The sequence below is a fragment of the Ciconia boyciana genome, chromosome 1 (genome assembly GCF_034638445.1).
Source record: "Ciconia boyciana chromosome 1, ASM3463844v1, whole genome shotgun sequence".
NCBI lineage: Eukaryota > Metazoa > Chordata > Aves > Ciconiiformes > Ciconiidae > Ciconia > Ciconia boyciana.
Window position 1 is genome coordinate 52,077,046 of NC_132934.1, and position 13,643 is coordinate 52,090,688.

The following is a 13,643-nucleotide window of genomic DNA, read 5'->3' on the forward strand; positions in this document are numbered from 1 at the left end:
GAATGACTGAATTATGACTGAGATAATGTTCTTCCTCAGTTTAAAAACAGAAAGCACCGGAAAAGCATGAAGAGAGATAAGCAATGCTTAAGAGGAAAATTCAGAATGATCCAGGAGATAGTAAGGCTGGGAATATTTTTTATAGCTTTGCGATTTTGGCATCAGACAAAATTCTAAATACATTCCTGACAGATGAGATCCCCAAACATCTGGAGAGATATGAGCCGATAAGAAACAACTTATTCACATGTCATAAAGGATAAAATTGGACATTTCTAACAGCTGGAGTGACTGTGAGACTTGGGCAGAGCTGTGGACGCAAGCTGTCAGAAGTTCAGCAGGGAAACAGTCTGGCAGCCAGGCTGGAGGCCAGGGCTTTACCTCGCCATCGGCAAGGGGAGGATTTCCCAAGTGCAAGGGGGTAACAAAATTCTCCCCATGTCCCACATGGACCACTGCAGATCCGGGTGGTGGGAATGAGTTCCTGCTGCTCCTCTAGGCCAGTGATATCCTAACCCCCCTGTAGGTACCTGGCACAGAAATGCCTACCAGAGTCTACAGACTAAAACAACAGCTCTGAACCCCATCCGTCCCCGATGCCCCCCTGCTGCTTTGGGGAGGGGGTTTCTAACAACCCTGGCAGGGACATGGGGTGCCCCCAGGTCCCTTTTTCATGCCGATCTCCAGCCACGGGCTCCAGCAGCCTTGTGTAACCGCAGCACTCGTAGCACTGCACCCTGCAAGGGAGGGGACAGCCAGGACAAACCTCAGACCACAAACTGGGAGGTATTTTGGCATCTTACTGCCCTTGCCTAAAAATGTCTGAGCTTCTGGAAACCAGGCAGGAGTGGGAACACCACAGGACAAGTGGCTTAGATTTTTAATGGGTTTAAAATAGGTTTAAAATCAAAGAAGATGAGATCCAGTGATCCAATGTTGACTGACGTTCCTGAGAGGCAGCCAAGAAAAACAAGCTGCTGTTCAGAAACCTGCTGAAGAACAAAGGAGAGAAGAAGGAGATAAAAGGGAGAATGGAAAAAAGCATGAAGCCACCAGCTCAATACGTGCATCTAGCAGAGGACTGCCATGTCAGCACTAGTGTCTAATGAGGTCAGATGAAAAAGGATTTTTCGTTCGATAAAAACAGGTTGATGCATTTGAAATGTCTCTGATTTTAATAAGAAAATAATTTCTAATTTCTAAATACATTTCAAGCCATGAATTCCCTTTCCAGGTTGGATGGAAGCAGAACAAGTTTTGGGGTTTGATATGGTTTAAAGGGAATTAAAGCGGTCATGTTTCTTTCTCTTCCCATCCTCCAATGTATAAAGCAATATTGTCTTCACGTTTGCTGATCTAAACTGAAGTATCATCTCCCTTACCCTGTAGGCTTTATTTCTCCTTTCTAGTGTAGAAAGGCCAGAGAAAAGGAAGAAGCAAAAATGCAAGTCACTTCCTTTTTTCTATAATGGCTTAAATAAAAAAAGTTTTATACTTGTCTGAAACCATGGTTTTTAAGCCATTTCACTAAAAATTCTGTTCTAAAGTGTTCCAACAGCAAGTAATACTCATTTTGATCTGCTGCTTTATTTAACATACAGCATGTTCCCTCTTGCTGCAGCAATACATCACTAAATCTGAGCAAACTTCACCATTCTTTGAAAGGCAAGGAGACGTGGAACACATTATTTTTTATACATTTTATGAACAAGAATGCAGACACAATGAAAGTAATCAAATTATCCCAGCCTGCAAAGGAAGGAAGAGGCAAAACCAAGAGCACAGGTTCGAAACAGACCCTGGAGAAAAGTCAACAGTGACTCATTAGATTGCAGTTGTGAAGGGTTAGTCCCCAGTCTTCATCTTCAGTGCAGTGATTTATATTTTCTATCCTGGGACAATGTTTTTTTCAGTGAGTAATTATGTGGGTTTGTCTGTGACCTCCTACGCACAGAAGCTCTGTATTTTATGAAAAGCAATGTCCGGTGGGATTGACGCTGAACTGCCTGACAGCAGATTTTAGTGTTCAGTAAGCAGTGATGATTGCTTGTATTTTTGAAAGCAAAAATGAATACGAAACACAGTTTGGGTTTCTTTTCCCTAGTTAATTTTCAAGATTATTCTAAAAAAGACGATTAAAGCACAATCCTCAAAACCCAGCAACCGGTTTGCATAGGTCCACATAACAACCGTAACATTCATAATGTTGCTGGGACATGCGCTGTCTTTACGGGCTCCTGGTGTAAGAATTTTAATTTATCTTAAGTTAAAAGTTTAAAGCGTGTGCTAGCTTGTTCCAAAGACCTTTTGTAATATTAACTGAATTATGTCAAGTATTTTCTGTCAGCTATAAGATTTGTCATAAATCACAAGAAATCTTGTAATAATGTAGTCCTGAGCATTATGTCTCCAAAAAGCCCCTTTCATAATGGGAAATACTGTCTTATGTTTTTAATGTCTTTCTTTCCTCCCTTCCCTTGGGCCGTGCTTTTTTCTTTCTTTTGCCCTTTTTAGGGAAATTAAAGCTTTCTTTTTGACTGACTGGAGAAAATCAACCATTTAGGTAAATTCTATGTTTGTATCTTCTTTATCTCCCTATAATAGAGGCAGTTTCCTTTCATCTGCACAAATATTTAGTGCACTGGACTCCACATTTACCATTTAGTTTCTCCTCAGTAATTTCCCACTTGAGATCTTTTAGCAAAGATGGGCATGAGTGAGCTTACGGAAAAGCCTTCTAGACGCTGGGGACATTTGGCCCAGAGCCAAACCCACCTCCTGTGAATGACCAACATCTATAAACATCCAACACAAAATACCAGAACCAGGTAATGCTGCCCATTGGAGCAGATTCTCCTAACATAAAGAGATCTCCTAGAAGTCACCCTCCCTCTTGTATATCCTCGGGCGGCCCAGGGCAGAAGGTGCCATCCCTCCGGCACAAGGATGCCCAGAGCAAAGGTAAGGAAGCTGAGCTGGACCACATGCCCATTTGCAAAAGTTTATTCCCCTGGGCAGTGCTCAGTGGTAAGCCAGGGCCATGCACTTTGGTCCATAACACTGAAGGAGCATGTGAAACAGGAGAAAGGAGATGCTGGCACTAAACAAAGCCAGCGAAGGGCTATCTTTGAGGAGGGAACCCGTCCAGGACCAGCTGATGGGAGAGGCTGTACCCCAGCTGATGTTACCACTCCGCAGTGACTCAAGGCAGGCAGCAGCTTTGGGTAAGCTGCACGCAGCAGAGTTGCTGGGAGGTGGCCATTTACTTGTTTTGGATCAAAACATGAAAGGAGCAGCTGCTGCAGCCTCTCCAGTTTCAAGAAAAGCCTGACAGGAGTGTGCAAGTCTTTGGGGAATATGTCTGTGCAAGGCTTGCACGTCGAGTCCCATACTGGGAACTTTGATGTACTTCTGCAGTGAACCAAGAACCCTGTTTTGATCGCGCTGTTTCACCTCTTCTCCCGTCTCCTTTCAAAGAGCACTGGCCCCATCACTGGGTGATGGTAAGCTTTAAGGCTGGTCTGATCAAGTGGGAGTCCTCGCTGAGAAGCAGCTGGCTCCTGCTCAGAGCCACCTCAGCGTGTGAGCCTCATCTTCAAGGAGGGACAACTGAACTTGGGTGAGGCTGTCAGGTCACCTCATGAGACAGAGCCAGATGCAGCAGTGCAATGAAGCAGGAGCTGATTCTGGGGCGCTGCTCCAGAGCCTTGTTCAATGTGGACTTTAGGCCCTGAAGTAACCCTGAAATGCCATGTCACCACTCAGAAAGGCTTTGAGCAGCAATTAAGTGACAGGCAGGAGCCTAATACTGGCCTTCTGCAGATCCCCTGGCCAAAGCCACTCAGGGCAGTCACGCAGCAGAGAGTGTATTGTTTTGGGAAATGAGTCTGAAGCATTTGGTTTTTTTTTAAACATTAGCTGACTATCTGGGCAAATAATTTTCCAGCTATGGGTGTCCTACAAAATGTTGGCTACCATGTTCCACTAATGAACCTTGGTGACCGGTGTGCCTGGTGGGTGAGCCAGTGCGGTTTCTGATTCCCTAAGCAGACATCGACGTTTCCTAGCATGAGCAAGTTGAGTGGTGAGCAGTGACTAATGAACAGCTGGTATGAATTCTTGACACTCCTGGAATCCAGAAATATGTTGATGAATTCTGGCAGAAGTCCAAATATTTGCAAAGTAGTGACTAAGGCGGTAATGAACTACAGCTGACTGGCTTGTTCATGTTCAGAGGCTCAGCAGTTTATTCCAGTGTATATCCAGCATCTCTGGCCCAGTGCTGGGTCACCTCTTCATGTCTGGAAGGTGGTGGGTGCCTGGGGATGCTACAAGCACTGCTGCAGGACGGGGACCCACAGGAGCACCGGTGTTCAGCTGCATCACGCACATGCTCCATCTCAAGGCAACCAGGACTTCTGGCTTGTGTGAAGGCTCCAAGCCCCTTCATATCTGGAAGGGAAGGTGCACAAGCAGCTTCACAAACACTGACTGAGGAGAGTAGGTACCACACAGAAGACGGCAACTGAGCATCAAGTTAGGAAATGTCAGTGGCCTCACCTCGTACAAGGAGCAGTGCAGAGAAGACTAAAGTTGGTGAAGGAGATGGAGAGAGCCAGGCCAGCAGGGACTGCAAGATTTAGGATTAGATCATTTCGAACTGGGAAGAGGATTATTCTCTGGAAATACAACCCCAGATGAACAATAGAGAAGGACAGGAAAAATCTATGCTAAAGAGCATAGATTCTATACTGTGAATGTATGTATTTACAGATGCTGATCGGCACCAGTAAATCTTGGCCCCTTCTACTGGGTCACTTTTGAAAATGGGACCTAGGGTGACTTAGCATTTTTTAACACGCTGCCTCCTGATGAGGCATATGCTAGATTTATATCAATGTCCTGCACTGATTTCAATAGGGTTTCTCTTGACGTGCACAAAGACAAATATGACCAGACCGTCCCTCAGGCAATCTTCCTGCAATACCTGGGCACGTATCTGGCTTGTCTTCCAGCCCTCCTGTGCAAGCAGCTACATCCAGTATCTGTGAAGACAGGCACATTTCCCAGCATGGGCTGGGAATGCTGCTCACAAATTTCCTCGGGTAGATTCAGGCAGGCATCTCAAATTAAACTAAACACAGCCCAACAAATGGCCTCACTTTCCCTTTCCCTTTTTTTGAGAGGGATTTATTCTAATGATAAATGAATTTAACTGGCAGGCAAAACCGCAGATGGGCAAACATGACAGATTGATGTAGCCAGATGGAATCATGTTTGTTTTAATCCACAATCAGTAGGCACAGCAGCGACAGCCTTTTCATGCCGCTTTACAGGAATCAAGCGCTCTGAAACTTGACTGGAATTATGTCATGAGAAATAAATAGCCCAGACTGAGCCAGAGATAACAGAGGGTGCAAGGCAATGGCGGTGCGACATTTTTCAGGGGGGAAAAATGCATCTAGAAGTTGTGAATGTAACAAACCCAAGGACTGAGAGGAATAAACTGACCTGTGGGGACATTTTGGCTGCTGCTGATCCCCCATCAGCCAGCAGCGAAGGTCTCCACAGCATTCAGGAGCAGCAAGAAACACAGCCCTGAAATAGCAAAAGATATTTCTTGGCAAGTGCTATTTTTCTGCTGATAAAGCTGCTGGCCTCCTCCTCCTGCCTCACCACCAGCACCAGACGTGGACCTCGCTGATGCTGCAGGGATATGAACCCCACCGTCCGTGGACTGCCTCCGCTGCATGCACCCGCTGGCTGGGGGCTTTCCGCTGACATGCAGGGGCTTTGCATCAAGGCAGGGTTTTGCATCAGGGCAGGGGTTTGCATCAAGACAGGGGTTTGCATCAGGGCAGGGTTTTGCGCCCATGAACCCTTATTTTGGTTTGCTCACCACTGGATTTGGAAAGAGGAATCCAGACCACTGATGAAGTTCTCCCCGCTCTCCCCGCTGGAGCCTCTGACGCTTTTGTCACGAACAAGCCATAGTTGTTAGCGCTTTCCAAGAAAAGCAGCAGTGTTTTGCTAAAAGTGCTGGCTGGCAGCAGGTTGACATTGGGTTTCTTTGTTAAAAGATGACAGAGCTTACGTTTTCCGGGAGAAAGAAAAGTCTTATTGATATAATAATATCATGCCAAGCAGAAAGCTCTGCTTGTGTAATCCACTTTGAGCACAATGCCGTGTTGTGGCTCGAGCATTGTTTCCAGCTGAAAAGTGGCTGTGATTTCCCTGGTCAAGGACGTTATCCTGACTGACAGGTCTACAAAAGGAGACGGCATGTGTGGTGGGCTGAGAGGCTGGGGAAGTCCACCTGAGGGGTGAGGGGATGGAGCGGGCACCAGGGTGCGGGAGCCCTCCCACACACGTACCTCCCTCCTGCGGGGTGAAAAGGTGCTGGGGCATCCCACGGTGCTCGGGGCATCCCATGGTGCTGGTGGCATCCCACAGTGACGAGCTCCTGCTTCCCCAGGGCAGCAAGGATTCAGAGCAAGGCTTGTCAGATTAAGCAGTTTCTACCGAAAGGTGCATGCCCGGAGCAGAGGAGAAGGAGAAATCCACACCAGAAAAGTTACCCCCAAGCCCAACCCTCTTTAAGGGTGACAGTTTGATACCTTACCAGAAACATGATGATGTCTCTGTTCGGAAAGACTGAAGGTGGATGGTACCTGCCCCAGCCAAGATTTTCTTCCCCTGCAGCAGTCAAGACGTTTCCATACATGCTTTGTAAGGGGTTATTGCTGAAATCCTGGTATGCCAGGGAAATAGCAAAGCTAATTTACAACTGCAGTGGCAAACTCCCAATACCACTAAGACCTCCTTCCTTTTCTTGCTTTCCCACCAGGGCTATGGAAGTACTCTACCTTAGACACTGAAATGGCCCTTTGCTCTCAGAGGTATGATCCCTGAGAAAGGTTGGGCATTTAAACTGTTAATTGTTAAGTGGTCATTGACAATTGTGAAGGCACTCAGGTTTTGGATGAGTACTTTCTTACTGGGGAGAAGTAGAAAGGGAAATTACGGATTAATATTGGACTACTGCATAGCAGGTGGATCTGTCATTACATTCCACCGCTAGCACACGATCTTGTTCAATCAGATGTCCTAGAAGTCCCAGTAAATGATGGAAAGCATGAGCAAAGCTGTGCTATGTTACATAGCTATGTAACCCTAACCTTTCTCCAATTGTAAAGCATTTGTCATTGGCAAAATAGTGTCTTCTACGTAAAGTGGTTTATTACAACCACTTGTGTTGTAATGGCCATCGCTAGGCTGTTTGCAAAACCTTCTTTAGGGCTAGACTCAGCTATCTGGTGTGAAGCGATAAATCTGGTTCATACTGAAGTCCTATACAGGTCATGCATGGGTGTCATGCTAGTCGTTTAAGCAGAGGCTGAGTTTCACTCAAACGTGAGAAGTGTGTAACAGCAGCATGGCCAGATGAGAGTAGGGGTCAGATGGATAAGCAGGACAAAGAGCACAGGAAAAAAGAAAATCATTCTCCTCTTTGGAGCTTGACACCTCAATCGACATCATTCCTCTAGCAACAAATATTTCAGTATTTTACTGATGATAAATGAGCATCTGCACCAGCCCAGCCTGAACCATCAGCATTTTCATTATGTATTCAGGGGATGGTACTAGGAGGTGGCACTGTGCAGATGGCCAGCACATGTTCTACAGCATCAAAGTCCTTCTCTGTCCTCTGGATAGGAATTTGGGGATTTAAATGCCAAGTCGCCCTGCCCTGGTCTTCAAAATCAGGCTGGTTTTCCCTCTCCACATGGAAAAATGAGTGTGAAGTACTATGCATGTAATTAAACCAAAGTCTGCTCCAGACGTTCAAAACCGACAAGCTAAGCGTGGCCGGGCCAGTAGTTGATTACTGAGAGAAGTGCATCACCTACAGTCTCTGAGACCACTCCTAGCTAAGGCAGATAATTTTTTGACAACTTTCCATCCAGTACTGACCAGGCCTGAACATGCTTAATTAGTGAGATCTGATAAGTGCTAAGCCTGAGGTTGTATTAGTCTTGCTTCTAAATTTGGACACGTGCTTTGAACTAGTAATACAGGAGTTAAAAGCATCACATAAACGGGATTAGACTTGGCTTGCAAAACCTTGGCTTCTTCCTTGTTTGAGGGAATAAGAGACAGCAAGAAAACACACAGTAGAGCAGATGCTTCATACAAAAATGGCTAGTAACTCTTAAAAAACACACCTTTCAACATCTATCTCTGAGCATGTAAGAACATGGTGTGCCTGGGGTCCCGCGCTGGGCGTCAGCACTTGCAGGTGGGATGACGTGCCTGGGAGGGCAGTGGCACTCAGCTGCAGCGGGGAGGGAGACTGCCGACAGCCCCCACTGAGCATGGGCCTGGCCATCCCCTTCAGAAATACGGGGCCGTGGGATGGCGTTGCACTTTTGCAGAGACTGGAGCAGCCAGTGCTACGGAGCAGCCTGGGAAGGTGCAGCATGGTCCAACCGCTCTGCTGAGAAGGAGGTCAAGGAAACCCTGTATGGGAGCTGGTAAAATCCACCTGAGCAAAACTTCCAGGTGGAAAACAAAGGAAGTGTCCAGGAAGAAAAAAACCCTTGTGAGGTTTACCCCACGTCTGCGACACAGCGCTCTGGCTGTTCCCTGGATCCAGATCTTCTATTGCTGGACCTCAGAGATCATGAACCACGCAACCACAGGGCTCGGAGCGGCACTGCCTCTGACCGAGGTACAGACATGATGCAGGGAGCACCAGAGGAAATAAAATACGGGAGCCTTCCACTCAGTGGTGTGTTGCATTTATCCAGGGATTTGCCGACTCAGCAGGAGTGCACAAAGAATGCGTGGAGCTTGATAGGTCTGAAAATATGTCAGACAGCACTCAAACCCATGCACCTATGGATGTACACAGCTTAGTATGTTCCATATATCTCAAGTATAGTTTAATGAGAGAAATTCAAGCTTTCAGAAGGGGAGTAGCCTTCCAAGAGAGTGTCTTCATATGTGTAAATCAGCCTAGCACACAAGAATCCAGATTCTGATCTGATATCTTGACATTTCCCTATGTAAGTACTCAATGATAATTTATCATGTCTTCTGAATAACATCATGGATGCCTCTCAGTTTTGCAGCTCTGGGTGACATGGATGCTCATAGAAATGTATGTTCATATCATTCCTGTCCAGTCTCCAGCATCGATCTCCCAGAGCAGGGATCTCCCAAGCTAGCCAGAATCGCTTCATTTGCATTTCTGTTTAAGAGAGAGTTAAATCCCCTTTATGTGCTATTTTGCCTTCTTTTCTTTTTCTCATTTATTTGCAGATGTTTCGGGACTGCAGTAGAGTGCTTAGAAGAAACCTCCCAGCTGATGAACAAAAGACAGCATTTAATTTAGTTACTTTCAAGTAATCCAGTCAAGGCATTCAGACATTTGTTGCCAAACAAGATCATCAAGGCTAAGGGGCTTGTATATACTATTCCTATTGTTCTGGTAAGTTATTTGCCTTGTACTTAGAGCGGTCTGTAAACTATTTCTCTATATGTAATAAGAAGGAATTTTACACATGTAAAGAATTCTCCATGCTTCGGTTTACAGATGTGATTTAACAGTTCTTGCCTTCAGAGAGCTTGGCGGAGAAATATCTGAGGTATCTAAAATATTATAAAAGAGGTCAGAAATGGCACCGAGAACTTAGGGCTCGCTGCTTTTCTGGACTCATTCAGCCTGCTGCAGTGAAAGAAGTGCTTTGACTTTGGGAAAGAGTGTTTAATGGGCTTGGAAGGAAGTATACAAAAGCCAAAAACATCTCCTGGAGCGTTTGAAAAACATCCTCTTTTTTTCTTTACATGTGTGTTTTCCCACTGAAAAGTAGTTTCAGTGGAACATATCAAAATGGCTAGCTGTGAAGGCTTTCCAAACATTATTAAAATACATTTTATATATAGCCTCTATGTCATAAAGTGGGAAGACTCATCTCCTGAAACGATTTTTTCCTTGTCTTATATACTTCCATATGAACACACACCCAGAAACTGGAGCTGTTCACGCACTAGGAAAAGTAAGATCAGCTCCCTCCTTTGCCCTGAGGAATATCAGATGAGCTGCTGTTTGTTGCCTTCACAGAGGTGGTGGCCCTTAGCATCAGTCTCCTCTAAAGGATCCTCCTCCTCTGTGGAGTCCTGCTGACTCGCTTCCCTCCAGACTCCTGCATTTATTTCACTAGGCACTTTCGGCTTCAAACGTTGGACTCCACCTCACTTGCGAATCTGTGGTCTGGATCACAGTGAGGAGAATATTGGTGCAGATCTTTTATTTGAGATTTTAAGATGTGTGTGTCACTGGGGGGCTGCAACCAACGCAGCTCTGTTAGCGGCTCTGAGCTGCAACGCTGAAATCTTTGCTCCTTTGGACTATGTCTCTTTTGGCCCAGTCAAGTTTTGTATTTCCTTTTTCCTTAGTCTTTTTGAGCCCATTTCAAAATCAGTGCTGAGGATGAACTTGGAAGCAAAGCACCCTTGTTCTTGTTACAGCTGTACTGTTGGAAGATGCGGCACCATCAGCCGGAGTCCATCCATGTGCAAGTGCAGCAACCACTTCAAACAACAGCCTTTAGCAAGAGTGCAACCACTTTCACATTGGAAGGCAATTAAGAAATACACAGGCATCTCCAGGAAGATCAGTATTTTCCACCCTAGAAGAAATTTCCACACCCAAGAAGATCATTATTTACAAAACACTTTAAGACAAATAAATCCACCAGAATGTGCGTTTTCACAGTCACGCTATTTTTTTTTTCTGCATGAGCAAGTTTTTAGTACTTGAAGAAAGCTTCTTTGAGATTAGTTTGGTAAGCCAGAGTTCCTTGGAAATAGATAATAAAGCTTGTTCTCTGCTTTTTACTGTGTGCTTAAGGGCAATTCAGGAACATGAATCTGCTCCAGAAACCTGGACACTGGTGTCATTGGTGAATCCCCTGGAGGAAAGTTTCCAGAGGAAAGCCTCTCAGCTGTACGTGGCTGCCTCCCTCCCAAGACCAGTTTACTGTGTACAAAACCCCAGCTGCACTCCTGCCTACACCGCTGATCGTAATTCCTTCCTCGCAAAGGTAGAGTTTCTCCCTCTAGCAACTGAGCCTTCCTGGTGGGAAAGACAAGATGCTTCTGTGGTTTATCCCAACAGCAGACTCTGACTTTCTTTGCCTTTGACAAAGCACACATCCACATCCACAGCCGTTTCTTTGCTCTCCTGTTTGAGTCTCCCATGAAGGACTGCATCTAGGGGTTTTTTTCCACGTCTTTCTCAAGACAGTTTGGGAACAACGTGTGCCTTGTTTACTTAGCAGTATCTCACCACAGCCTTAGCCCATGTCAGCCAGCCTCTTCATTTGGATTAATTTAGTTTGTTTTTCTCTCTTTTCACCTTTTTCCATCAATAGCTATGTTTTAGGCCAGCGGGACAGTACCAGCTGTCACTTGCCAGCAGGTGATGTCACCTTGATGTACATCTGCTGGGCCTCTATTTTTACAAGAGATCAGTTCCTCTGGCTCTCTGGACAGACGGCAATGCGTTGTGAGGAGCAATGTAAAGCCTAGATCTAAATATTTGGCTTCCTTTTCAACAGTTATAGTTCCTGAAACTGAATGACTTCATCTCAAGTCTGCCTGATCATTTTAATCTCCACATTTGTCTTTGAGCAATTTTTCTGCCTGCAGCACATCCAGATTTAACATTTTCTACTAATGTCATTGACATGCTCCTCCCTTTTCAGTTCATTAATAAAGTTGTTAAAAACCTTTAATTGGCCTTCAATATGATTTACTACATGTTGTTACTTCCATGACTAAGTGGGACTATTCCTGGTAGATGGCATTTCTCCGCAGTAGTGCTGAAAATGACTTCTCTTAGTGAAGCTGTTTCTTGTTTCTGCACTAAAATTTGTAGAAAACTCATTAAATTTTCATTATCTACCAGTATGCGGCCAGACAAAGACCTTATAAATCAACTGTTTTGCTCTTTCTGAGTCTAATGATTAAACTTGAAAACATCAGTTAGAGGACATGCAGTCCAGGATTTCAGTTTGCATAGAAAATTGCCTCCGATATCACACAAGACATACGTAAGCAAAGGCAAAATATGTGACCTCCTACAAGATTCCCCATGTCTTGCTTCCATCCCATTAGAAGCAAGGGCATCTCTTGCCTGTAGTGACCAATCTACTCCACGTTGCTCTTGATGGGTGCTTTGAGTGGAGATCTCTCCTTTGCAAGCATCACCCTCTAAGCTGGAGGTAAGGTAACAATATTCCATGACAGCCAGAAAAAAATGGCTCTTCATGGACAGCTCTCCACATCCCCTCCTGCTGAACCAGCCTGAGGAACTGCTAGTTGGTGGTTTTCATAGACCAGTTTCACCCCAAGAGCATTTCTGCCAGACTCAGAAGTGCCGTCTACCGCTCCAGCAACACAGGGGAGCGGGCAGGATCTCACGCGTAGTTCTCGACTGGGCCAAAAAATCACAGGGTAGTTCAGTGCACCTGGATTTTAAAAGACAAACTGCAGAGACCAGTGAAAAGCAATATTTAATAGAGTCTTCCTGGTTCTTTTCTTGATTTCTTTTACCAGACTGATACCTTGACCATGACATCCTGGTGAAGCCAAAGGAGGGACAGCACTGCAGAAATCAGACCCAGGACCTCAGAACTGAACTGCTGCCTGGAGCGCGGAGGATGTGTGCGTGCGTGCCTAAGCCCAGGGCAGCCTCCCATCCCTCTGAGCAGCTGTGGTTTCATTGTAGTATCATACGACCCCCTGCTGGCCTCATTTTTTTCCTCAGCACTTGTGCGCTGCCAATTTTTCTGTTTTTTCCCCCCTCGGGATTCTTCACGGAGCCACCCTCCGCAGGCACTCCTTTCTGAGGACAAAATTAACTTTTTTGGGAAACGATGGCCCTGAAAGGGTCCGACTGGCATTGCCCAGCATCGTCCCGTTCCCTCTGCAGCAGTGGTGGCGATCCCTGGCAGGAACCGACCATATCTCAGGCTAATGAGTTGTCAGAAACCCGTCCCCGTCCCTCGCCTCCCGGGCAGGTTATTATTATGAGGGCTGTCAGTGGCGGGTGAGGATGGGGCAAGCAATCCATTTCTGCAGCCAGCGGGGAGCTGCGAATCTGTTCACAGGGGATCAGCGGGGTGCTGTGGGAACTGGCCTGCCCTGCAAGCGTCCACCAAGGGCTACCATTCAAGAGAGCGCTGTGGGTTCATGGCGAGCGCAGCGAGTTTGCCTCTAATGTATGCCCTAATGAGTCGGCGGAGGGTGTTCTGCCTGCCTGAATGTCTTTAGTGTGGCAAAGCGGAGTGGACATTCCCATACAATAGTGGGCTTAAATTCAGCTTCTCACCGACGCCTAATTCATGGGCGGAACGGCTTTTGTAATACCTATAGAAGAGAAGTACAGTAGGTCATTTCACCAACTAATTGGAGTTGACAATCCCATATCTATCCATATCTCAGAGCCATTTGCATGCATTTGGAAAGGGAGACATTTCGTCTTCCCTCTTGTGGTCAGCCACCAAGAAGGGAAAAATATATGTATGCGTTTGCGCTTTAGACAGTCACAGCTTTGCAACAAAAATGAATATATC

At 45.8% G+C, this 13,643-nt stretch overlaps 1 long non-coding RNA gene across 2 annotated transcripts; it reads left to right on the forward strand.

The window, feature by feature from the left end:
* Positions 1–277: 277 nt before the first annotated feature.
* LOC140661649 (uncharacterized) lies at positions 278–13,350 on the forward strand. 2 transcript variants are annotated; one of them, XR_012045837.1, is made up of 4 exons: positions 278–1,110; positions 9,325–9,493; positions 10,916–11,108; positions 12,625–13,350. It is a non-coding gene; the product is annotated as an uncharacterized lncRNA (long non-coding RNA). The 2 variants fall into 2 exon arrangements; XR_012045833.1 differs by lacking the exon at positions 12,625–13,350 and having other exon boundaries at positions 10,916–11,691.
* Positions 13,351–13,643: the final 293 nt, after the last annotated feature.